Genomic DNA, 25,876 nt, shown 5'->3' on the forward strand with positions numbered 1-25,876 from the left:
GGAAATTTCTTAATATATGCATTGATTGCATTGATTTATGTGTAATTTAGTCTTGAATTCCTAACTTAATACCAAATAATATAGAAGATATTAAATGCTTAAATACAACCCAATTGGCTGTATTTAACATTATTCTTAAAATATTGGTATCGAAAACAACTTAACTAAAATAAATACTTCGTATCTTTTAAAATTTAAATATGGTCAAATAAAAGGCATCGCAAACTAATTTTGACTATGATCGAACATGTAATCCGTAATTCCGTATAACCAGCCCCTATTTTAACCCGACCTATATTAGACCCGATCAGCCCAATACCTGACCTGTCCAACCCCTTAGACAGATCTAGTGTTTAGAAAGCAAAATCTATCTAAGCTCGTCACAAATCCACCAAGGAAAGGGCCAAAAGAGTGGAAGCATCCATTCATTAGTTCCAAATTAAAATCCAACATTGTAAAACATTTGAAAGGAATTAATAGGTGAAAAATGAAGGTGCAACTTTTAATGAAGGAGAAGATAGGTGAAAAAACCGTAAAAGAAACAATGATTCCTGAAACATCATAATGGAAGCCCTTCGGCTAATAACCCTGTTAGGACTGTCTCTTAACTTCTCCCGTATGTCCTCGTACTGAGAGGCTAATAACCCTGTTAGCCTTTTTAAGGACCTTGACTGCAAGTCCAACCTCACCGCTTTTGGAAGTTGAAGGTCTTGATTGCGAAGGCGAAAATAAAGGTGAAGAAAACCGCAAAAGAAACAACAATAGCAGCAACTTGCCCTAGGAAATCATAATGGTAGCCGAAGTAGGTTTTGAGAAAGTCTTCTATCGTCTCATTGTTAGGAGTGTCTCTTAGCTCCTTTTGTATGTCCCCGTACTGAGAAGCGACTAACCCATACAAACTCCACGCCACTGGACATATGTAGTAGTACCATCTCCACCATATTGGAATTTTCTGTTTCATTCACAAGGAATAAAAAAATCATATTCTTGCACAAGACCGACATAATTGTAGAGAGTTCTACCAATCTAAGCTAATCGGGTGCACGATACTGTCTCATTGTAGAGAGTTCTCAAAGCTTGTCATATCTACTTCGAAAGTACCTCATAAAACTAGAAAAAAAAAAAAAAAAAACTAAAGATTATTTTCAAGCTTATGCTTCTTCCTTCACCTAACATAATTGTATTAGAAAAGAAGAGATTACCGGTCTTGGTATAAGGAATCCAGAGAAAAGGTTCCATATGCCATAGAAGAAGAAAGCAACGATGGATGCGACATGGTCGTTAGGTGTGAGGGCCACAGTCATCATGCCATAGTAGCTGAAGTAACAAAGGCTGAAGAACATGAAGAAAAAGTACCAAAAGAATTTGGTAGCTGACCATTCAAACCCAACCATGGCATAAACTATAACGCAATAAATTGATGATTGAACAAAGATGTATGGTATCTCAATCAAAGCCTGAAAAAGAAAGTTACAAGATGCAATTTCAGCCACACTTGCGCTGAACGTAAAGAAATTACGGTGTCAGGATGTCACCGATATAACATACTGTAACATGTGAAGGCCGATAGGAGTGTAAACTAAAAAAGCATTTTGCCAACAGTAATTATCATGTACGACCGTTATATGGTGTGATGGAGGAAAAGTGACCATTTTATAATAAATAAATAGTTAGCATTTTATGTTAAAAAGTGACCACGACTTATTATTATAAAATGGCCACTTTTTATTGGTCACTATTTATTACTAATATAAAACGACCACTTACATAAAATGTCCCTACTCCCTACTTATAAAAAGAATGGCCACTTTTTATTTTGTCTTACCGTATGACTGTCGTATAGTATAATATGTGTTTCCCCAAAAATGTTAATTATTCACTTTTTCTTTAAAATATATTTCAAGAGCAGATATTCCTTGTTAGTGATTTATGTTTTCTGCCATAGACAGCTTTTTCACAAATACTTCGTACATAACTATTTTCTAAGTGCGTTGATTTACCAGCATTTTATAGACTAAAGTTGAGAAAACATAGCAAGTATCGGCAGAGTATTGAAAAATCCAAAGTCGCGGACGAGATATCCATGTGTTGATATCAAACTATCAAAGGGCAGTTTTGGACCATGATTACGGGTTTACAGCGATGATCTATCTTTAACAAAAACGTACTCCCTCCGGCCTAATGAATAGTTACCTATTCTCTTTTTTGTGAGGGGAAATTCAAACATAGGTAATAATCGACTAGGACAGAGGGAGTAGCAATTCTAATTAGAGTGATTGGGATGGAAATAAAAGGGCATGTTACCTGAGCAAAAGCATAAGGCAAAGCTGAGTACATTCCTGCCGCTTTTTCTCTATAGAAGACGATTCTTTCTACACCAACTACTGGTTGAACTGAAGAGGCATATTGTGTCCCAATAAATTGCATAGCAGCGTACATAAAACCAATTGTATCCAGCAAATCTTGTGTTTTTTCTCTATATAACGATTAAAAAAGGTCAAGTGTAGATAATCACTAATACTTTTCAAAGCACTAATCTTGATTACTAATGTGGTCTGATAAAGTTTTAGGGACAAGCTAAATCCCGCGCATTTTTTCGCTTTATTCCGAATTTACCCCTCTCATTTCTCACAACCACCAAGGGAAAAACAAATTAAAAACCAAAAAAAGAAAAAAAAATCCCAAAAAGTACCCTGATGAACTCCAGGCGGGCCTGGAAAATGACCGACGACGGAAAGAGGGAAAGGGGATGTCAGTGACAGAACGGTGGTTAGTAGTGGGGAATTGGTGGTCAGGGATGCTGGAGGGCATATTACACGCCTCTATTCGACTAAGAAAGCACAGTCCCAAATTGAAATACAGTCCTAAAATGGCTTCATGGAAGGGGACAATGAGCGACGAACCCAACAAATCATGGAAACCAACACTCATTATAATAGAAGTAGACACAAATTATCAAATTCTTGAAGATACAAAAGTAGGCGCCTCTTCAATAACAAAAAATAAAAACCCTAATTCTAAAATAAAACATTCATTAAATCAATTAGAAGGCGTATATTAATAAAATTGTTAATAAAACGGTGAAATTACGTGTATTATGTGCAAATTATGATTCATAATTGTCAAACTATTAAGAATTGATTTTTAAGTTTTGAGAAAGAGGGAAGGAAGAAAATTTTTTCTAGTTTGTTTTGAAGATGAAGGATAAGATTGGAATAATAGAGACAAAGTGCGTGGGATTTAGTAAAAGTTACGAAGTTTTATTGTGTTGTAACATACATTCTGCCACCAATTTGCCAGAAAATAGACCCGAACATGAGGGCAGTAATGGTAGTGAAGAGAAATCTGACGGCAGTGTAAAGAGGATTGTGCCAGTAAGACCAGTGTTGTTTCCACAGACAAGCCAGTGCTTGTACTAGGAAAGGCTGAGAGTATTGGGTCGAGAAATGCAGGTCTTTTGAACCAGGTCGAGGCGTTCCTAGCTCTTGGATTATTGCTTTGTTTCTCCTGTAATAAAAGTTACTATTTATCAGGCATGATCGTCCTGCACACCTAGTTAACCAATTCTTTACACATTTCAAAATACGTGACATTGGATGAGGGAAGTGTAAAGAAACACTGAAATAATGAGAGCATATAACTTTGTAGACACTAGTTAGCTCAAGTCGTGACGCAGTTATTATACGAAATTGGACAAAAATATTTTTTTTTTTTTTTTTTGCAGTGAATAATGTTTTTTTTCTTTTATTTGCATAATCAAAAAAAAAAAAAAAAAAAAAGAGCGCGGAACCTTACGACCACCAATGTCAAATGCAACATTGCAATAGCAAATTTGAGATGGAGCTAGTGAGAGAAATATTTCTTACCTAATTATGTGCCTGCTAGGAATATATTATCAAATACCATACTAAAGTAGACTCACTTGTAAATATCCGAATTCTTGTACAAATCTGCAAAATCCACGCCTAGTGCTAGCTCTTGGCTTGGTGTGGAGACATCCAACATCCATGTTGCAGGATTATAACCATTTGGGATTGTTTGTACTCCTCGAATACTCTGAATCAAGAACATAAATCACATTAATTCAAGACCTGGAGCGGTAATTCTATTAGGATTGTAATTACAGTAGCATTTTAACCTCGAAGTAATTGATGAGTTCAGAAGAGTTACTCCCCAATGGTCCAACATATATCTCTTGTCCTCCCCTCCTCATAAGAAATAGCTGCAAAAACCATGGTAAAACTCATTTGATTGCTTTTCAAAAGTATCCAGGAGCTAATCAACAACATTACTCCGATTAAAAGCTCTTTGTGCCGAAAGCACATAGAGGCTGTTCCCATATGTGTCATCTCACTTTAATTAATCAATATTCCACAGCCAAAATGAGCAAACCAAAATATATTCTCAACTATAGTTTCACCTCATCAAATGCCTCAAAGATGTCAATGCTAGGTTGATGAATGGTACACACAACAGCTCTTCCAGTATCGACTGTGTTTCTAACTGCCCTCATCACAATAGCTGCAGCTCTTGCATCAAGGCCTGAGGTTGGTTCATCCATGAAAATGATTGATGGGTTCGCCACTAACTCAACTGCTATTGTTAGCCTTTTCCTTTGTTCGGTTGACAAACCATTCACACCAGGTAACCCTACTAGTGCCCCCCTCAATGGTGTTAGCTCAACTAGCTCCATCACTTCCTCCACAAACCTCTAAACATACAAAAGCAAGTGTAAGAGTAACAATTTGTAGTAGATATAAGAAGTTGAAGCAGCTTAAGAAGCACATACAGGAAATGGGAAAACACTTGCTATGAATAAAATTAATTCTTGTCTAAGATTGCAAGAAACATTCCCAATATCAAAAGTAACTTTCAATCATGCAGTATCGAATCTTTACTTGAGTAACTGATGATGATAACTTTGGAGTCGTCTACACTGAGGCGGTACGACAACACTCTAATATCTCAACTGCAAATCGTGGGGTCAGGAGGTTGGATTCAGCAGTCATACCTACCACTGTTAAGGTTATTAATTCACAACAATGACAACTGAGTCAAATATTGCATCGACTGACTACTAGCTAATTCATTGTAGAAAGAAGTGCCTCCAGTTTATTGAGTTAACCTTACTTTATTCACATTTCACAAAGAATGAATCTTTGGTAACATTCATGGTAGTACAATACAATAAGACAGTTCATGTACAAATACTTGTATTCACAAAGAGAAGTGGGTAAACCAACCTCCCTTGTTTGGGAATTGACATCAGAAGATAAACGCAGCCAGGCAGAGTAAAGCAAAGATTCATAGACTGTGACACAAGGAGAGTGGATATCATTTTGCTCGCAGTATCCTGAAATTCGAGCAAAGGTTTCTTGCTTCTTAGGATAACCAGAAATTCTAATATCTCCTTCGACGTACCCTCCGGTTTTCCTACCAGCGAGAACATCCATGAGGGTCGTTTTCCCTGCACCACTGACTCCCATGAGAGCAGTAAGGACTCCTGGTCTAAATGCTCCACTAACACCTTTCAGTAGCTCTAACTTATCTTCAATCACACCCTCTGATTTCATTTCCTGCATTTAGAAGTACACTAACAACATTACCAAAAGCCTCAATAAAGCTCCTACACATAGTGAGATAGCGGAGTTAGATGTACGCAGCACCAACGTTTTTTCCCTATGAAACATAATCGAAATTGTGTCAAAAACTGCTTCAATTGACGGCTACTTTATAACATAAAAAGCGCACATAGTTTATTAAGTCATGTTGCTTTATTTCATAATATTTCAAAACAGAATTATATTCCATTAAATTTCAGATGAAAACGATGCGCCAATGGGTAAAACGAGTTTCAATACCACCCTCACACAAGGAAGGCCCCGCAAACTGAAGAATGAATTTGAATTGTATGGGAAAAGTTCATACTCCCTCTTATTCACTCTTTTCTTCCCCTTTCCTTTTTGCAAAGAAATAAAAAAGTGAATTTGGACCACAAAAAACACACTACCCCACATGCAATTGAATTTGGACCACACAAAGCTTCCAAATAAGGAAATAGCGAAGAAAACCCGAATGATCCGAAAACGGAAATAGGGAAGAAAAGACTGACTAGGAGGGAGTATTAAGTTTCAATATCACCCAATGCTAACTCAGATTCCTATTTTGTATTTAGTTTCTTAAAAAACAAAATGAGATTAAAATGTTACAAACTTATTGTATTGTTTAAGCCTCAAATTACCTTTGGCATGTCGACTGAATATCGTACTTGATCAAAGGTAATCGAATGTTGCTCGAAAGGAAGAACCATTCCCTTTTCCTTAACTCCGAGTGTTGATTCAACAATTTCACCACCATCCCCTGCAAGTTATATGCATATAGTCATCTAAGAGACTACTTTATCGAGAATTGTCACATTTACATTCAGTCTACAACAATGTTGACATTATCCCATCGTTTAAGGGGTGGTCCATGTACATAGTTTTCCCATTTGTTTAAAAGTTAAAACGCACACGCACACGCACGCACGCACGCACGCAAACCTGGTGTAAGGATATGAAAGTTGCGCCCTTGTTTCTATCTTAATTTAGTACGCCTTCAAAACATTTGGATCAACTACATTTATATAGGCACAAGTTTAAAGACAGAAGTAAATATGAGGGTAATTATTGTAGGTAGTTGAAGAGTGTAAGTAAACTGTAAAAGCAAGATGATGGGTGCCACAACCTTTTGTGACGATATTTTTGTCGTTTAAAGTCAAAATTAACCCAAAACTGAAAAACTGGTGAATCCATTTGAATGACTTGGAAAGGAAAATATAATGAATCCAACCACGTTAATAAGTCTTTTTTTATGGTATAACCGGAGCCACAAAGGGAAGTTTAGAACCCAAGTAACCATCACGTAATGACTTACATATGTTTAATTTAGTACATGATGATCACCTTGAAAAAGTCCCTTTTGCTGCCTCAATTTTATGTCATTGTTCTTCTTGTCATCATCATCATCTGTAATTGCTTGAGCTCTTTTAAATGCTGCATAAGTGCATAGTACAATATTACTGCAAAATTCGTCGAGACAAAAAAACTAATGATGATATGAGAATGATTATACGCAAAAAGTCTCGTATAAGACCAGCTTAATGTACTACTAACTAGACCTGACAAACAGATCGGGTCGTGTTGGTTTCGTGTCCGTGTCACATGTAAACGGGTCACAAACTCTTCAACCCAAACCTGGCCCATTTAAATCTCGTGTCGTGTTCGTGTCGACCTACTTACATAAATGGGTCATCAGGCCTCAACCCTAACCCGCTAATTTCGTGTCGGCTTCATGTCGTGTTTTCGTGTCATGTCAATATTTGGAAAGTTCAAGTATATTTAGGTGATGAAGGATAAAAAAAATTAGGATTAATTTACTAAACAGGTCATTTGTGTCGGGTCCGTGTTTAGAGAGCTCAACCCAAACCCGACCCAATTAAATATCGTGTCGTGTTCGTGTCGACCCACTTACATAAATGGGTCATTGAACCTCAACCCAAACCCGTTAATTTCGTGTCGGGTTCGTGTCGTGTTTTCGTGTCTGTCATTATTTGCCGGCTCTACTACTAACCCAAATGCTCATAAATGTGTAATACTCTTCATTTGGTTATTTAATTGTGTTGGTCTCACAGTTACAAATTGACAATAACACGGTTTTATTCAAGAATGTGCATTTAAAAAGATTTTATAGTTAGAAGGCAACATACGACTCAGAAAAGCAAGAGCCGCAACGAAGATAATGTTGAATATGAAAATGAATCCGAGTAATGCCCCTGCACCTATCCAATACCAATATGCATTGGTGTAAAAGTCTCGGCCCTTAAGGATTTCTACACCAAGGGTCTCATTTTTGCCTGCAGGAATCTATGACATACAAGAGCGTATGTTATGATAAAAAAAATCAAGTGGGATTAGCTAACATGAATTGTCATATAAAGCTACTACGATAAGGTGTGGAAACAAATGGAGAAGTGGAGGGAAGGATAAAACAACTAAAAAACGAGTAAATGTGAAGTCTAAAGGGGAAGTGGAAACATCAAAAAAAATATGTCAAGAAGTATAGCCATATGATCTCTACGCCTAGCATTTGACTTTTTATTACATGAGTCTGACCATTAAAGAGCATATCGTGGCTACACTGTACGACAGCCTTACATTCAAAATGATTTGCGATCAACTGACAAGTGACAACGTAATATGTATAATCCAGACCAATATCCTCGTATGATGCAGCTCATTTGAGGAACGAAAACAGTACATAAGTGAAGGCAAGGAAAAAATAGGATGCCAAAACCTATGGGATAAGACAAAAAAATAACACAAAATGCAGAAAACGTACTTTTCTCCAACTATGTCCAAGGAATTCATTGACAACAATGGCATTCTGAGCATACATCATTGGTGATATCCAATAACCCCATATCCACCATGGCTTTATATTCTCTGTTGCATAAGAAATAATTTTCAGTGAATTTTACAAGCAATTGCTGTTGCACTAAACTTGGCTTTAAGAGCATGAAAAATGTTGTAAGACATGCTCAGGTATTTATGCAAGAAAATTTCCTTGCTGAATGAGACGGCACACAGGTAATCAAGACTGCAGTTTAATGGTGACTTCAGAGCTTTAGAAAAGTAAATTTGAGTCTTATATGCACAAATTTGTGGGAGTTGTTTATAGATGTTGATTACCTTTTGAAAGAACGAAACCGCTTAATACGAAGAGTGACATCAAGGCAAATAATCCAAATGTGTATGCGACAACCATAGTTCTTCCTAGTGCCGCAAGACTCCTGAATAGACTAGAAGCCATTTGGTTGACAAGTACTAGTATCAGGTAAAACTTGAACAACCTGCAAGAAATAAACTGATACTCATGAAATTAAGCGACGAAAGTTTTAGTTGAATGAATTGGGCTGTCAATAGTCATTACATATTAGCATGGTACAATCTTTCAGAAAAATAATTAAAGAAATATTTTATACAATTTAATCGACCACATTGCTAATCATATTATAGAAGATCATAACAGCTGTGATATCTAAATCACTAGACCAGTATGAGATGATACAAAAGATATCATGATAACTGCAACAGTGAGACAAAAATATCATAACAAAGAAGTTAGTTACCTTCCAACATTAGGATCGAATCCAGTAACATAGTATGTTAAGAAAACCCAAACAGCAATTTCAATAAAAGTTATGGGGATTTTAAGGATCCAAATAGGAAGAAAATATGCCCATGAGGGGAAGAAGAAGAGGTCTCGATGCTTGTAGAAGACTGGAAGCTTGGCTATGGTCATCGAGAGCTCCGACATTCCATTAAACAAACTCATCACCACCCCAAAAAATAGGGCTCCATGAATATTGAACCATCTGTGACGGTGTCCTTGTGCATCTTGGTACGGAAAAATACAGTCATTGCTAGAATAGACACGATTGTAAACTGAGACAAACAAAAAGCAAACGTGAACATACTATTAGTGTTTCCACTGGAGCGTGATATTTAAAAAGTTATGTTACTTATATTCTGCTGCAATTGTAGAATAGTATGAATAGGTGAGTGTCTTAACAAAGTAACACGGCTACTATGTATAAAAATTCATGGTTATGGTCGTGTTGTGTCGGACAGACTCGTGTAACGTGTAAATATGTGACACCATGGAAAACAAAATTTCTTTTGTGCATTTTACCCAATTATGTAAGTGATAAAATTCAGTTCTACTCCCACTGATTCAACAATAGTTTCCGTATCCTAAACGTATGGTTCTACTCCAACTTAATTCTTGTACGTATAAGATACGAAAAGTATATCTGAATCGCAGGTGGTATTACATTATTACCGATTGTAAAAGTAATAAGTGTGGCTTTAAAGTTTCCAATGAACAACCCAAAACAATTTTTTTTTAAAGTCACCACTCTGCATTCTGCAACACACACCAAAGTCAAGTTTCACAAATTAAAAAAAAAGGTTAAGAGAGGAACAATAGTCTGCATACTTGAAAGAGCTTAAAGACGAAGACAAAAGAGTTCCTCTTCATCAACAACAATTCTCTATCAAAGCAAGCTTTGAGATAGTTCAGTGTTCCAACGCCATATTTTTCTGAAGTTAGAGCGGCTGGGTGACTTTTGCTCCTGTCAAATGCTGTTGAAAGCTCTTGAGTCAGCTTCATCCCAACATGAAAAGACAGGAATGCATCCGCAAATTCCTTTGAGCTGATGAAACGGTATGGCACATCTCTGAGACCCCAGTATTGCTCCTGGTCTTTCTTAGATGTCACCTTTTGTTCAAATAAGATTGGTTAGCGCGTTTTAGTTGAGATAATACTACAATAGAAAGTGGCGATGTTTTAAGATTTTGAGGTGAGAACTATAGTAGCTCAAACTCATAAATAGGGCTTTTGCCTCCGTAATTTGGGGCCTTGTGCGAAGCATAATAATCACGCTTCTGCTCACTTAAATGTATGCCAGCCTTCACCGCAATGAAATAATGAAATACTACTTGATTGTTACACTTGGAAAAGCTGAACAACAAAATGTAGTAATGTACACACAATTGGTAGCCCAAAATCTGGGGGAATATTCAGATAATCTAAAAGATGACCTATTAGACGGCCATGCCCGTAGCCTTGTTACGCTGTATACTCAATAATATGATAAGACCGTCTAACCCTATCATTGGCCATTATAATATAAGGAAAGTGACATGATGAAGAACTGTGGAAGTGCTTTACTACTTACTTCCTGCAAGAAATCGGCCACTCCTTTTCTTAAAGGACACACAAATCCCATAGACTCGAAGAACTCGAGCACGTGCTCTCGAGGACCTTGGTACACAATTTGGCCATCAGAAAGAAGAATGATATCGTCAAATAGGTTGTATGTCTCGGGTGTTGGTTGAAGAAGAGAAATGACAGCAGTTCCATTTAGGATATGGACTGACTGTCGGATAGAATCCACAATTTGGTATGTTGTGGAGCTGTCTAACCCAGTTGATATTTCATCCATGAAGAGAGCCCTAGCTGGTCCAACCAGCATCTCACCTATAGTCATCATATAGTGCACAATTTCAGTGAAGAAGAATATATAACATTTGAAAAATTACCCTGAACTCTGAAGACGTAGTTTGTAGAGTTGATCATGGCCCATTCTATATAACATTTGAAAAATTACCCTGAACTCTGAAGACGTAGTTTGTAGAGTTGATCATGGCCCATTCTATTTACGATTTTACGAAGTCTAGCCTGCTTTATAAGCATATGGACAGGTGTCGTGGAAATAAATTGTAAATACGTAGAATGTTAGACTCGAAAAAATAAAAATGGTGGGGAAGACATTAGTAAAATCCCATGATGCGGCTCGTTAGGCGCATTTCATTTCAGTTTGCCGCATTCATTCTAAAATATAGTACCTTATGTTTGTATATCAGGCTTATAGAAAAATATTCAAAGGTATTTAGGTGATAACAATAAATTGTGAAGACTAAAAATCAAAAGTAACAATCAATACATTTCACTTCACTAAGTCTGACGCTTTCTTGCATAAATTATTAGTACACTGCGTCTAATGCGACTGAAAGCAAAATGTCAGGTAAAACATATGTTGGTAAATTAAAATGTAATCCAATATCTATTTATTTTTAAAGAACTTTTTATCTTAAGATTTTTCAACCTATATTTTGTTTTATGTTAACAAAAGTCCGGTTAGTTTGCAAGGAGCCTCATTCGCTATAAGATGGCGAGTAACTACCCAATATCTAGCTCGAAGGCCATGACAAAATGGGTGAGCTTTGATGTACCCCACCCATCGGACAGAAAAAAGTTATCTTAGCCCAGCCAGGGTCTGGCCTGAACCCACAAGCAATCACTTCACATATTTTGGGTTAACCATCCCAGATAAACATGGTCGGATTTCAAGAACATTTGGATGCATCTTCAATTTAAGCTTTGGATGCATCTTCAATTTAAGCTTTCAGGCCTCACCACTCTATGATTATTGAAAGGATCATTACGAATATTTTTGATTAATTGCAAGTACATATACCAGTAGTATGTGTATTTAGTATTTACCAGTTGTGACTCGCTTTCGCTGACCACCTGAAACACCTCTTATTGCCTCATCTCCTACCATGGTATCAGCACAGATTTCTAGCCCCAATATCTGAATTTTTTTACAGAACTTCAGCTCTGGATCATACAAATTTCGAGAAGCAGGTCATAAATGGTAGAAAAGGTCTCATGATATAATACCTTTAAGATGTAGTCCGTAATAACACTCTCTTTAAGGCCCTGAAGTGCTGAAGCCTAACAATTTTGGAAGTTTTAAAAACATTAGCCCATCTCTCATTTGACGCAAAACAACTATCAATATACAAAAGTTCATTTAAATTTAGTCCTTTATGTCCCCAGACAAACGAAGAACTAATATATCTTTGACTCCATAAGAAGTTGTTGGCCATTGTAGGAAACAATTGGTTTTCTTAAAAAAAAGGAGAGAGACAGATTAGTATTTTTCGAAGTCTAACATGTATCCTCGGTTTCAAAATCAATCTAATTTACCTCTAAACTCAACGAAAAGTTCTTCAAATAACCGAATGTTAAAGTTCGCCTTTCTAAAAGTCGTGTTCATCTACAGTTAATTGGTTACTGATTAATACTCCATCGTGAAGCCATCAACATAATCCTCATCTACTTACATACAAGCATCTTTTCAGGACGAATTGAGTCATCAAGAAACCCGAGTTATCATATTTAGATTACTATACATTAAGCTTACAGGTACATTTGACGAACTGCAAGTATAAAATCACAAGTTACCTTCATGAAAAGATCAACATCAGTATCAGGCTTAATATTAGCAGCTTTTTCTCTTCTGCATAACTCGGCTAACATTTCTGTATAAAAAACAGCGACTATAACAACATTACCTCAGTGCCTCAATGTCTCCCGCAAATTACTAACACTACGATATAATTTCATGACAATGAATTAACTAATCATTCCTCAATCCTTAAAAGATAACTAAGATCAAAGGCCAAAAAAAAAAAAAAAGCAAACCGGAAGCGTATCCAACACCCTGAAATCTGGCAGAAAAAGAGAGGGTTTCTCTAACAGTTAATTCACCAATATGAACATCATTTTGACTGATATAAGCTGCACTTCTTTGTGGTACAAATTCGTTCATGTTATGTCCATTGTAGGTCACATTTCCTGAAACCTGATCATTTGCAAAATTTAGTGTGTTAAATTAACAAATTAATTAAAGAAATTCAACAAATATGAAATCAATTGCTTACTTTTTCTATCGAAAGGTTAAATTGGGAGGTTTAAGCGTAAATTGAGTTTGCCGTCGCATTTTAATCGACGAAAAATTAGGGTTAGAGGAATTTGGGGAAGCATAGCTGATTGTAGTGAATTAGTGATAGTAGACGGTGGCGATACTGGGTGGCGGAAGGTGGAGACCAAAGGCGACATGATCAAATATTCTCTCGCTTATAACCCGGAGATTAAAATTTCGGAAATTTCACTTGCTACCCCGCAATTCATGAATTATACACCCGATTCGTAAATATCGACGACGTTTTAGTAAATATCGACGTTTTCATTGCAAAAGACGTCCACTACCCCTACTCTCTCACTAACAAACTAACTATGCTCTCTAATTCAAAAAACCCAAACAATAAAAAATCAATCCACCAATTAACCACCACCACCAACACTCCACAACACTACACCACCACACCACCACGCTGCCTGCCGGCCGCCGCCGCACACCACCACCACCAACACTCAACAAAAAATCCATGGTGAAACATGAATTTTGGACGTTCGGCCATGGAGGAACGATGGTTTTGGCCGTTTGCCCATGGACAAACGTTGGGTTTGGTCGTTTGCCCATGGTGAATTTTTTTTTTTTTTTTAAATTTTTTTTTTTTTTTTTTAAAAAAAAAAAAAAAAAAAAAAAATTTCTCCGTAGCCAAACGTGGAAATCCAACGTTTGGTCCGTGGTGAACGTGGATTTCCATTGTTTGGTCCGTGGTGAACGTGGATTTCCAACGTTTGGACCATTGGCTGAACGTTGGTTTTCAACTTTGGTCCATGTTCAACTTTCGAGGGACAAATTTCAGATTTACGCAGAAAATCGCAATGTTTGTCATTACTAAGTTAATACGTGACGTAAATCAATTATCGAACAAATTTAACGATGCGCAAAAAAAAAATTAACCAAATAATGAAGCGATTAAGTTGTTTAAGTACCGGTGATTCGGGATCAGGCATGTTGTTAATTGTTGTTGTTGGTTTTTTTTTTTTTTTTTTTAATTTAGTTGAATTTGAGAGGAAATGTTTTAGAGAGATAAAATGTTGGAAGAGTAGAAGGGCAGTTATCGTCTTTTTTCTGAAAAACGTCGTCGATATTTACTAAAACGTCGTCGATATAAATCAACCCCCATTATACAACTAGTTGTATACGTTGTACGGTGTAGAATCTGAGTTTTGTGATAAAGTATCCGAGCTTTATTAGAAAGTATTAAACTCATCCGTTTACCCATCAATCAATCAATCAATCAATCAATACTATATATTAATTCCAGAAACCAAGGGACTTCATGTAATTAAAGAAAGTTATGCAAATTAATTATACTATATAGTTTTAAATCACTAGCACCGTGTGATGGGCCCGATTAAGGGATCTCAATGCAAATATTACATAGTTTGGGTTAAAATTAAGGGTTATTTAATAAGAATACTCTAAACTATGAGACGTCTTCTCAAAATACTATGAGCTTCAATTTAACTCACAATATACTATACTATTAGTCCCTGCTTCTCGTATTATACTTGATTCATTTTTAACCTATAAAATCAGGTTAAAAAGCCAAGTGGGGCCCATTACTATCCTTACTCACGAGTTACTCACCATTACCACACCATCCTTTTACATTCACCAGCTAGCCCCACACCTTATTATTCAACCATCTTCCATCTACCGTTCATTTTATACATTTATAAGAATCTCAACCACCATTCGCCACCGGAATCACCCAATACTACCGCCATCTTCTTCTGCCGACCACTATTCTCAACTTCCGCCTCCTTTTTTCCCGTGTTTCGTCTATAAACAGAGGTCACGACCAACCGTGCGTCACCTTCTTACCATGACACTATGAATCCAACACTTTTCTCATACTCCCACAATTTCTTTTCTTTCCTTTTTAATTTAACAATACATCACTCTTTAATTTGTCACCTTAATTTCTCTCCCTCCTCTTTTATTTTCACTTAATTAATTAATTAATTAATTAATTAATTGAGGGAGACATATATGTCGAAAGAGAACCAAAGTTGGCTGGTGTGAGTGGTAAGGACTCTCATCTCTTAAACAAGTGGTCAGGGGTTCGATTCCTGACTCTTGCGAATGAAAAAGCCAAACTTGGGAGGGGTCAACCCATTAAATTGCCTTCAGTACCCCGAAGGAGATTGCCCCAGCTGTCGGTAGGGGATACTCCTGGTCAACACCAAAAAAAAAAAATATATGTCGAAAGAGAGAGAATTAATTGATTTCTTTGGGTCATTAGCTTGTTGTTGGAATTTGTAAATGTTTGTTAAGGTTAGATAAGTAATTATCGGAGATTTAAATGGGAAAAATCAGGGGTTTGTTAGGATTTTGGGTAAAATCAACTTTGGAAATGAGAGGTCTGTAGTTAAAAACCACAAATCTGTTTATAAAATGTATTGGTCGGAAGTTTTTGTCATCTTGATAGACATGCAATGGATGGATGGTGGTCGTTTGTGCTGGTGTGATGTGACGAAAAGGGTAGGGTGGACCATGCATGGTTGGGTTTGAAAAAAGAATGAAAGAAAGTGACTTGCTTAACAGGTAACCGGTTACCCTAGTGTAATGTGAGAAAAAGGGGCAGTACTATAGTATATTGTGAGTTAAATTGAAGTTCGTAGTATTTTGAGAAGAAGCTTCATAGTTTGGAGTATTCTTATTAAATAATCCTAAAATTAAATTATATAGAAGTTTGTCAATTTTCCTAAACATGGTCAATTTCCTTAGAATAAAATAATTAATTAAGATTGTGAAATAATCAATATTAATGCGACAATAGTGAAAGTAACAATAATCACGACGGGGGTAGTGAAATTATCAATATTAATGTGGCAGTAGTGACAGTAACAATAATTACGGCGGGAGTAGTGAAAGTAACAATGATTACGGGCAAGTAGTGAAATATTATTACTATTGTTTCATTAATAAGAGAAAAATATTAATAGCGGGAGTAGTGAATTTGTCTCAAAATTTATTTCATCGTAAATTTAGGATGTGTTATAAAAATATATTAATGATAAATTTATGGGTTATGCAACTTTAAGTAATTTTATTTAATGAAAAAAAAAAAAGTTAATGGTAAGTAGAGGTAGCCCGGGCGAAGCCGGGCACCAATACTAGTACTATATATTAATTCCAGAAACCAAAGGACTTCCATGTAATTAAATAAATCTATACACATTAATTATATTATATAGTTTTAAATCGCTAGCGCCGTGTGATGGACCTGAACAAGGGACTTCAATGTAAATATTATATAGTTTTGGTTAAAAGTATAAATTTAGAGAATATTAGATTATGGCGATTTTCCTTAAATAAACGGGCCCCACTTATGATATTAATTAGTATAAATATGTTAATTATTTAACATACATAAATATAATATAAGTATATGTTATATTTTGGAAACTATTAAAAGGTAAGTAAATCAATTCAGATTTCCAAAAAATATAATATTCCATAATTCATTAGATTTGTAATTTAATTAGTAAATAATAATGATTGCTCTTAAATAATATTCTAATTTAATATTTCAGATTTATTTAAATATATAACTCTAATAAAACTAGATAATCAACTATTATGATAGTAACCTTCCATGTGAGTAGTAAAAGCAACAATAATATATAGCAACGGGAGTAGTGAAAGTTATACTAGCAGCAACGGGAGTAGTGAATTTAACAATAATAAATGCGGGAGTAGTAAAAGAAAAAATAATGACGGCGGGAGAAGTGAAAGTAATAGTAGTCACAACACATGTAATGAAAGTAACAGAAGGAACAACGGAAAGAGTATGAAAAATTGATTAACAATTCGATTTTAAGAAAATATTAATTTATTTAAACATACGAGCTTGACAAAACTAACGAGTTAACCGTAAAAATAGCAGGAATAGTAAAACAAACAACAATAACCGAACAAGTAGTGAACGTAATAGTATTAAAAGGGATGTAGTGAAAGTAATAATATTAATAGTAGGAGAGGTAAACGTGTCTCATAATTTGTTGATTAATTTACCTCTCATCATAATTTCAATATATAAATTGTAAATGTATGTGTTAACTAAATATAGAGAAATCATATTTCATAGAAAATAAAATTTAAATGTTAAATAAAGGTAGCCCGGGCGTAGCCGGGCACCAAACTAGTTAAAAACATAAACTTTGAATTAGCTCAGAAAAAATACATATAAGCTCGGATTCTTACATCTTGGTTGTACAATACTTATGGTACAACTGGATATATAATCCTATTTGTGGTTAATTTTGTCACATGATACCAAATATTTTAAATTCAATTTTCATGCATTCTTTAGTTTTTTTTTTCCGAAAACCTAAATCGATCATAATTTCGTTCTTAAATTTCCTAATAACTATTTTTCGTTTTGTCGAATTATAGATCTCGAAGCGGTAATCAATTTGAAAAAAAACGACCAATTTTTATTTCTGGTCTACGATTTATGCTCAATTGACAATTTTAAGAACGATAAAAAGGGCATGTCCTACTATGAAATCAAAACTCTACCATGTACACAAACTTAAAAAGTTGGGTACCAACTACCACGTGCAAAATACCAAAGTTTAGAGGTACCACGTGAATTTTCCGAATTTATTTCGGATCGAGTTAAAAATTTGGTGGATTTTCTTTTAAATTAGTCATCTTTACGAGATATTTGATTTCTTAAAAAAAAAATTGTTGCATTTTTGAGCTCGTGGTTACGCTGGTTAGGCAAGAGTTACACCGGGTCCAAGATTTTTAAACTGACCATAATTCCCGACCATAATATTAAAAAGTGATTTTTTTTTTCAAATTCAACCTATTAACATACATGGTTGGTTGGAAGAAAAAAGTCAACTTCTTTTGCAAAAAAAAAAAAAAATAGAGTATAACCTTTTATTTCAAATTAAAGTTAGAATATAACTTAAAAAATTATAAAGTATTGTTTCATTTGACATTTAATTGATAACTTATCGAAAATACCAAGATTCATCACAATCATTATTGACTGAAATATATTTACTACTCTGTATTAAAGACCTTTTCATCTCACATTTAAAAAAAAAACGCAATTGTGATGTTTTTAGTAATTTTGGAACTATTGAGATCTTGTTCTTGATCGAATGTGGAGACAGTGTATGTTTGTTATACCTTTCTTGACTCGTTAGGAATTATCAATTCATGGGGTGGTTGGAGTATTACAAAATGGACTATAACGTGTCCAGGTATTTAGAGCTGTGAAGGTATGGTTGGACCGCATATTGTGTTTTCTAATTTGTGCTTTTTAACAACTATGTGGCAGGGTGTATTAAGATTTAGAAATCTGAAACGTATAGAAATTTTTTTTCTGGATTTGCCTAATATTTTTGGAATTCATTTATTTCTAACTAATAACTGGCTTGTTTTGGCTTTGGCGCATTTCATATAACAAGCTTGTACGGCCTCGGAATTTGGGTATCTCGAAAAGTACAGCTTAGAAGTCCGGCATGGGGTGTTGAAGGTTTTGATCCATTTGTTCCGGGAGGAATATATAGCCTCTTAATATAGAAGATATTTACTTAAGTCGAGGATATATGCTAAATTTTGGAAAAAAGCGAGGTACGTACACCTGGTAAAGTTTACCAGATCCAAATGACCCGCCCCGATAAGGTTGACCCACGATTCGAAAGTGCCCGGAAACTGGACCTGATTATGACCTGAAATCCGAATTGACGCTACCCGGCCCTCCCAACTCAAACTTTGATTGACCCAATGTTGACCCGACCCAACCCGACACGTAATGACCCATCCGAAATGATCTAAATTGACAAAAAATGGCCCGAAATTAAAAGTATTAAGTCATATTAATATTATATACATCAAAATAAGGGTTCATTGGTTGCAACGCTCCATAATAAATAACTAATTTTCTAAGATATCCTTTGTTAGTCACATTAATAATAATTAAAGTGTTTTAACATTACATGCGTAAAAATGACCCGATACAAATTGACGCATACCCGAAAAAGACTTGACTCGAACTGCCCTGCCCGAAGTGGCCCAGCCCGAAATGACCCGACAACTTGACATCTGAAACCCTGAAAAGACCCTACTCGACCCGATCCAAAATATCTGACAAACTTGAAATGACCTGACCCATTAGCCAACCTCTCTAAATATACTATACAGAAATCTCAAAGTCGTTTAAATAAAGTTAAATACATGATTTGGGTTTTTAAAATGCTACTATTAAGAGTTAACTTATTGATTAGTAAGCGACGATTGGGTTGATTGGTCGATAAAACAGTAGGATTGTTTGGGAGTATATTAAATGGAATAATTCACTTACTTAATTGTAAAATTGATAGGATAATAATGATTTTGTATTCAGATCGGTTTATTTTTGTTTATAATCTCTTTAGAGAAAAAAGGTAAACGTAAACAATTCAATTAGCTAAGATGAAAATATAGTCAGATAAGGCATTTCAGTGATTTTATCATGTACTCCATAATTTATCGTGATTATTTATTTATCTAAAACTGTATAATTTTAGTATCTCATTCTTTTGTTGTATGAAGTGAAGGTCTCTTACTTATTCTTCGTTGTACACTAAAACAGTCAAAAGAAAATATTTCAATTTCTGGAAAACTCTAGTAGTTAAATTCTAGTAGGTGGATTATACATCTGATGTATTACCACCAATTTAAGAGTTTTTGAGCATTATAATAAAGTTTCTGAGTTTATTCACTTAAACATTAAGCTCTAAAAAATTACAATAAAACTCAAAAACATTACATATAAATTTAGTAAAATTTGAGTTTTGATGGAAAAATAAAATAAAATCTAACTTATAAATTTTAATAAGCTCAAAAAAAATATACATATGCTCAAAAAAAAATAAAGTTTGAGGTAATAAGCTCAAAAAATATACATATATGCTCAAAAACAAAAAAGTTGGAGGTAGTACATCCGATGTATGTTCCTTTTTCTCGTTAAATTCTCAATTGTCATCCATTAACAATTTATATCAGTGGGCTCTATCTCACTCCTACGTTAGTTTTTTATTTGAAAATAAAGGTAAACAAACAATCAAAACAATATGAATGAAGTACTTTAATAGAGCTTTGATTATTACCTTTAGATCTTTGTCTAATTTTCCAGCCAAAGCTAGAAGTAAGGTAGTCTTTCCAGAACTTGGAGGTCCCAAAAGTAAAGTCAACCTTCAAACCAAACCGAAAAGATACATCAATAACAAAATAAATAACGTGCCATCAGATGGTACTCAAATTGAGAGCCATCTGGGATATAATAGTAAATTTTTTGTATATTTTTACTTCCCTCTCTTAAATTTTGAATTTCAAACTAATTGAAAGAAAAGGGTAATATAGGAAACTAAAGATTTTATGATTAGTTATAGTTATAACTAGAATAGATCCTGCACAAATGCACGTTTATTTAGATTGAGATATTAGAGAATTTAACAATTTTACCATTGTAATAACTCCATTTGAAATTAATTATGAAATTTACTTTTAGATAGAGATATTGGAAATTTTATCAATTTTACCACCGTAATAACTCCATTTGAAATTTAATTTTAAAATTTACAGTAATATTTTGTATTAAGAGATAGGAAAAAGAAGGTTCAACACTTATGCTCTCAAATTATAGTACGTCGTTTGTTTTAAAAAACAGAATAATATAATTAATTAAAAAGTGTTTGCTAAAAAATGTTCGTGGCCATCATATTTAGTTTCAGAAAATAATAATAATGAAATATTTCTATCATACGTACGTATAATTAGTTCAATTTCAATTATGTAACAAAATCAGAAAATCGTATTAATATGTTCATACAAATTGAAAAAATATTATACCCTTTTTAAACTGAATAACATCTATCTATATTAATAAAGGAAGCTTTTTTCGAGCGATTACAGAGAGTCCATATTTTGTAAAATACGTAGAGCAAAAGATAATACGGAAGATAATATACATGGAGTATAAAATAATTTAATAAACAAATTAAAATTCAAGTAAAACTAAAAGATAAAGTTTGTAAAACAACAAACGTCAAAATTGACTCAAATATGACTATGTCCCAGGTTATATTTCTCACTGACTAAAACTCCTTGGCCTTTAACTGGATATATATAAGGAAAATCATATATATTGATTCACACATCATCTTTTTTTTTTTCAGACTATTTGTTATACGCTTCTATTATTTGTTTTGCAATATTTTCTTTGATTTTGTATATGGGTATTGATTATTTCATTGACGTTAGGTGTAATGTGCAGGTACATAATATCTTCCACGGTAACTTTGGATCCATATTAATGAATCTGGAGAATTAACCAGTGTTAGTTTTATTTCTATCAAATGTTTCTTTTTTTTTTAGGTTACTTCTTTCTTCCGGTGGTATTATTGATTTATTGAATGAGTAGATTCCAATCACAACTCCAAATAAGAATTCTGTTGAATAATTATAAGATCTAAATTGGTTCTTTCTTATGACCTTATATGATCATAAAATTGTTAATCCTTCAACCCTTTATCCCTTGCTGCATACACTATTTGAATTACATAATTTTTATGCTCGTTTTTATTGTATAATTGTTACTATTATTATTGTTGTATTATTAATGATCTTAACGATGTAGGCATGATAATTGCGTTTTTACCGTGTTGTTATTTGATCAGCGGCAGCTTGAGAAAGCTTGGAACTTGATCCATATTGACAGAAAAGCACCCGCAGTAGAGAGAAAAAGACATGACATGTATGGTACGAACTACTTCTCCCTTGACCCTAGAAATATAGTGTTAATTAACGAGCACGTCTTCTAAGACTCTAAGACTATGCCACAATATAAAAAAAGCGTGTGAAAAATATAGTGTTCTTGAGTACGTGTTTTTGTTGAACCAACAAATATAGTGTTCTGAGAACTACCTCTTATAATCGGTGAATGTATTGGTTTTAAATTAGATTGGTTTATGTGCTTAATTATATGAGTAAAATTCTATTTACGTACAATACTCTTGAAGATTTTTCATAAGCTACAATTTGTACTATTATAATGGAAGCTAATCTCTTATTCACAATTTGACGATATCTTCCACTCTCTTGATACAGTTTGCCTAGCACTGTGTTATGGAGGATGTTGTCGATGTTGTTGATTCCATTGTCAACACTTTTGAGATATTCATGTGCCATAAATTTAAATAAGAAGGGAATTAGTATGCTTTGTAATTTGCATTCTTATAGAGTAGCTTTATTAGTGTTATATTAAATCTTAAGAGCTCTTACTCCATAATAATCCGTATTATAGTGTTATATAAAATCTTAACAGCTCCTACTCCATAGTATTAGTGCAAGAAGTCTAATTGGTTTCGAAACTCAATTTAGCATGCACCGAGTCATTCATTGATACTTAAAAATTATTTAAGTAAAAAAATAAAATTAATGTAGAATCTAAGGTCATTAGGAGATTCAGTAAAGCACTTAACTAAATTCATTGATACCTAAAATTTAAGTAAAAAAAATAGAATCATTGTGTGCTTATACTTCTATTAAAATCTGAGAGTCATTAGGAGCTTTAGTTGAGCACTTAACTAAACATATTTAACTACTACGTAATATTTTTGCACTAGAAAAAAACTACTAGGTAGGTACATATTTTTAATCACGAATAGTGAAATATGATACGAAGTATACGAAATACTCCATCTATACCAAACATCAATTTACTAAGTTTAGACAATTAAATAATTTTTGTAACTATTTTTTTATATTGATACTATCACGATGAGTCATGACACACAAAAATATTAGACTTATTATGAGAAAATCATAATTATCTTTTATCTTGAGGAGATGTTTTACTCCATATTATTTTTAATTTATCAATTTGAAAATGGGGTTCTCATCGAGCTTCTGTATTGGCATGACTTAAAATTTGTAGTGGTTATTTTATAACTCGACGTTCAATGGTTGGTTTATAAGACAAAATATTACAAGTGGCCCGTGCGATGCACGGGCATTAAATCTAGTTATATACTTCCTCCATTCAACTCCACTCTACCATCTTTCCTTTTTCATCCATTCAACTCCACTCTACCTATTTCCTAAGAAAGAATGCCAAATGACCATTTTGTCCTCATATCCCATTACTTATTTACAATATTTACCACTCATACCCCACTACTTCTACATCAAACTCCACCCTTTTCCACTCATACCCCACTTAATTACATTATACCTTTTTTTTTTTTTTTTTTTTTTTTTTTTTGAGGGAAATTACATTATACCTCATTATTTATTTACAATATTTTCCACCCAACCCCACCCTTCTTAATATTTGTGCAAAATACAAATAGGTAGAGTGGAGTTGAATGGAGGAAGTATATAGTATGGAATAGTATGATCCAGTTGTAGATATGACATAATGAAGCCCATTTATAGCCAAAGTCATTTAGGCGGAAAAGTTTTTAGAAACTCTTATTATTTTAGTATAAAGGGGATTATAATAAACATAAAAGAAAATTTCAATGCGTCAATAATGCCATATTTATAGCATTTCTGATGATGTTTATCAAACAAAGAAGACCATATGATCTTCCCCCATTTGGACCACGAATATGATCCAGTAACAAGTTCATATGATGTACAAATTACTACGTATAAAAGTAGATGTGAATTCATTAGTTAAGTGAGGTTATGGTTGTGTGGTTACGGACCTGATCAAATTTTTCAGTGTCGTCTTCACCGACGGATCATATTGAATTTCTGTTTCATTGTCTTGTAAATGAAAAATCCAGTAGATGAAAACGAAGAAGACGATGAACAAAATACACCGATGAAAATACGTAATTACTAATGAAGATACTCCGTATAAATTAAATAAATCATTTTGGTAAAAATATAATTGAGAAAATTTGATTTAGTTAGGAGTTTGATTTTAATTGATAGAAATTGAATAGATACGTAGTATAATATTACACAACTATCCTTAAACATCGACACAGAAATGAAAACTAATTAACTTTATATTTTTCCTTTTTTTATAATATGGCGGCGCTCTATCACCATCTTAACAAAATTATGTCAGTGTAAAACTTAATTATCAAAATAGGTTCATATATACTCGTTTTTTTTCCATTCTCTGGTCACCTGAAGAATTTTTCTCATTTCACTTTTACTTCATTTTCTTACCTCTTTGGCTCGATGATACCACTAACATCATTGAGAATAGTGATATGCTTCTTTCGGTTAGGGAGTACATGCAATAAGTTCAAGAGTCCCTCCACTATATCAGTGATGAAATTGAGAAATGTGGGTAGACCTCCACTTCCCATATATACTTCACCTTTTACGTTCAAAGTTTCATATCTCACTTCAATTGTAGGAATTTCAATACCGACCCTGAAACAAAATAACAATACAAAAAATGAAATTAAACATCATCATTAAAACTAACAAATTATTCATAAAATTCTTACTTATTTAATATAATTTCATACGTTTGATTAAAGTACTTTTCAGATATATTCAATAAACGTATAGAAATAACATGAAAGGACGAGTATGTACCTTTCCATACGATCCTTAAGCTTCAACAAAAACTTCTCATTATCCTCTTCAGAGTCATTAACCAGCCTTTGTAAGAGATTTTTCTTTTCATGGAACCCTAGATTTTGAACATCAATTTCATTAGTTACACCATGGGACATTGACAATATACCCTTCCTTAGACGATCATACGTTGGGAGCTTCTCCAGAGCAGCCCATCTTAGAGCTTCTTCATCATTTTCATCTCGATGAGACGATTTCGAAAACACATCTCCTCCTTGGTCCCTCCATAGTAATGAACTACTTCTCCTTAAACTACTTCCTAAATTGGATATACCAATACCATCCATTATTACTACAATAACTAGTAAATACCCTCGAAATCTATATTTTTTGTTGATTGTCTTTCTAAACAAAAATAACTTTAGATTTTGTAGCAAGTTGATGAACTATTGTATTTTTGATGATTATATTTAATGAAAAATGAATTTGGTTGATCAAGTTGATATCAATAGTGTTGATAATAGTTTATGTTGTGGTTTTTTTTTTTGCTTGGTTTATATGAGTGTGCTTTTATAAGAGCTTTACTAGGGTAAGGTCGTTATTGGTCTTTCAGTTGTGTTTTCTATTTTTGTACTCATTTACATCTTACTCAACAAATCATAAATGAACATAGGTCGAGAAGTAGTAAGAATTATGTGCCAAAATATAATATAAGTGGATAAAATTTTTATTCGGTTGATAAAATAATTGTAAGAGTATAGTCAGACTGTACACTAGTGTAAATATTCATTAGGGTTATGGTCCTTGGAAGCAGATAGTAACATGATCCTCAATCAGTAGAGAGATCTATGAGGTATGCTTGTCTACTTGAAAATCTAACCCGGGTAGTTGAACCCAACCTTTCGTCATGGATTAAAGTACGCTTTCAAAACTATTGTTTACCGAATAATTTAG

At 33.9% G+C, this 25,876-nt stretch overlaps 1 pseudogene; it reads right to left on the minus strand.

Annotated features, from left to right (window-relative positions):
- Nucleotides 1–403: 403 nt before the first annotated feature.
- LOC141592555 (pleiotropic drug resistance protein 1-like) lies at nt 404–25,461 on the minus strand (annotated as a pseudogene).
- Nucleotides 25,462–25,876: the final 415 nt, after the last annotated feature.

This window comes from Silene latifolia, chromosome 7 (genome assembly GCF_048544455.1).
Source record: "Silene latifolia isolate original U9 population chromosome 7, ASM4854445v1, whole genome shotgun sequence".
In the NCBI taxonomy this organism is placed as follows: domain Eukaryota; kingdom Viridiplantae; phylum Streptophyta; class Magnoliopsida; order Caryophyllales; family Caryophyllaceae; genus Silene; species Silene latifolia.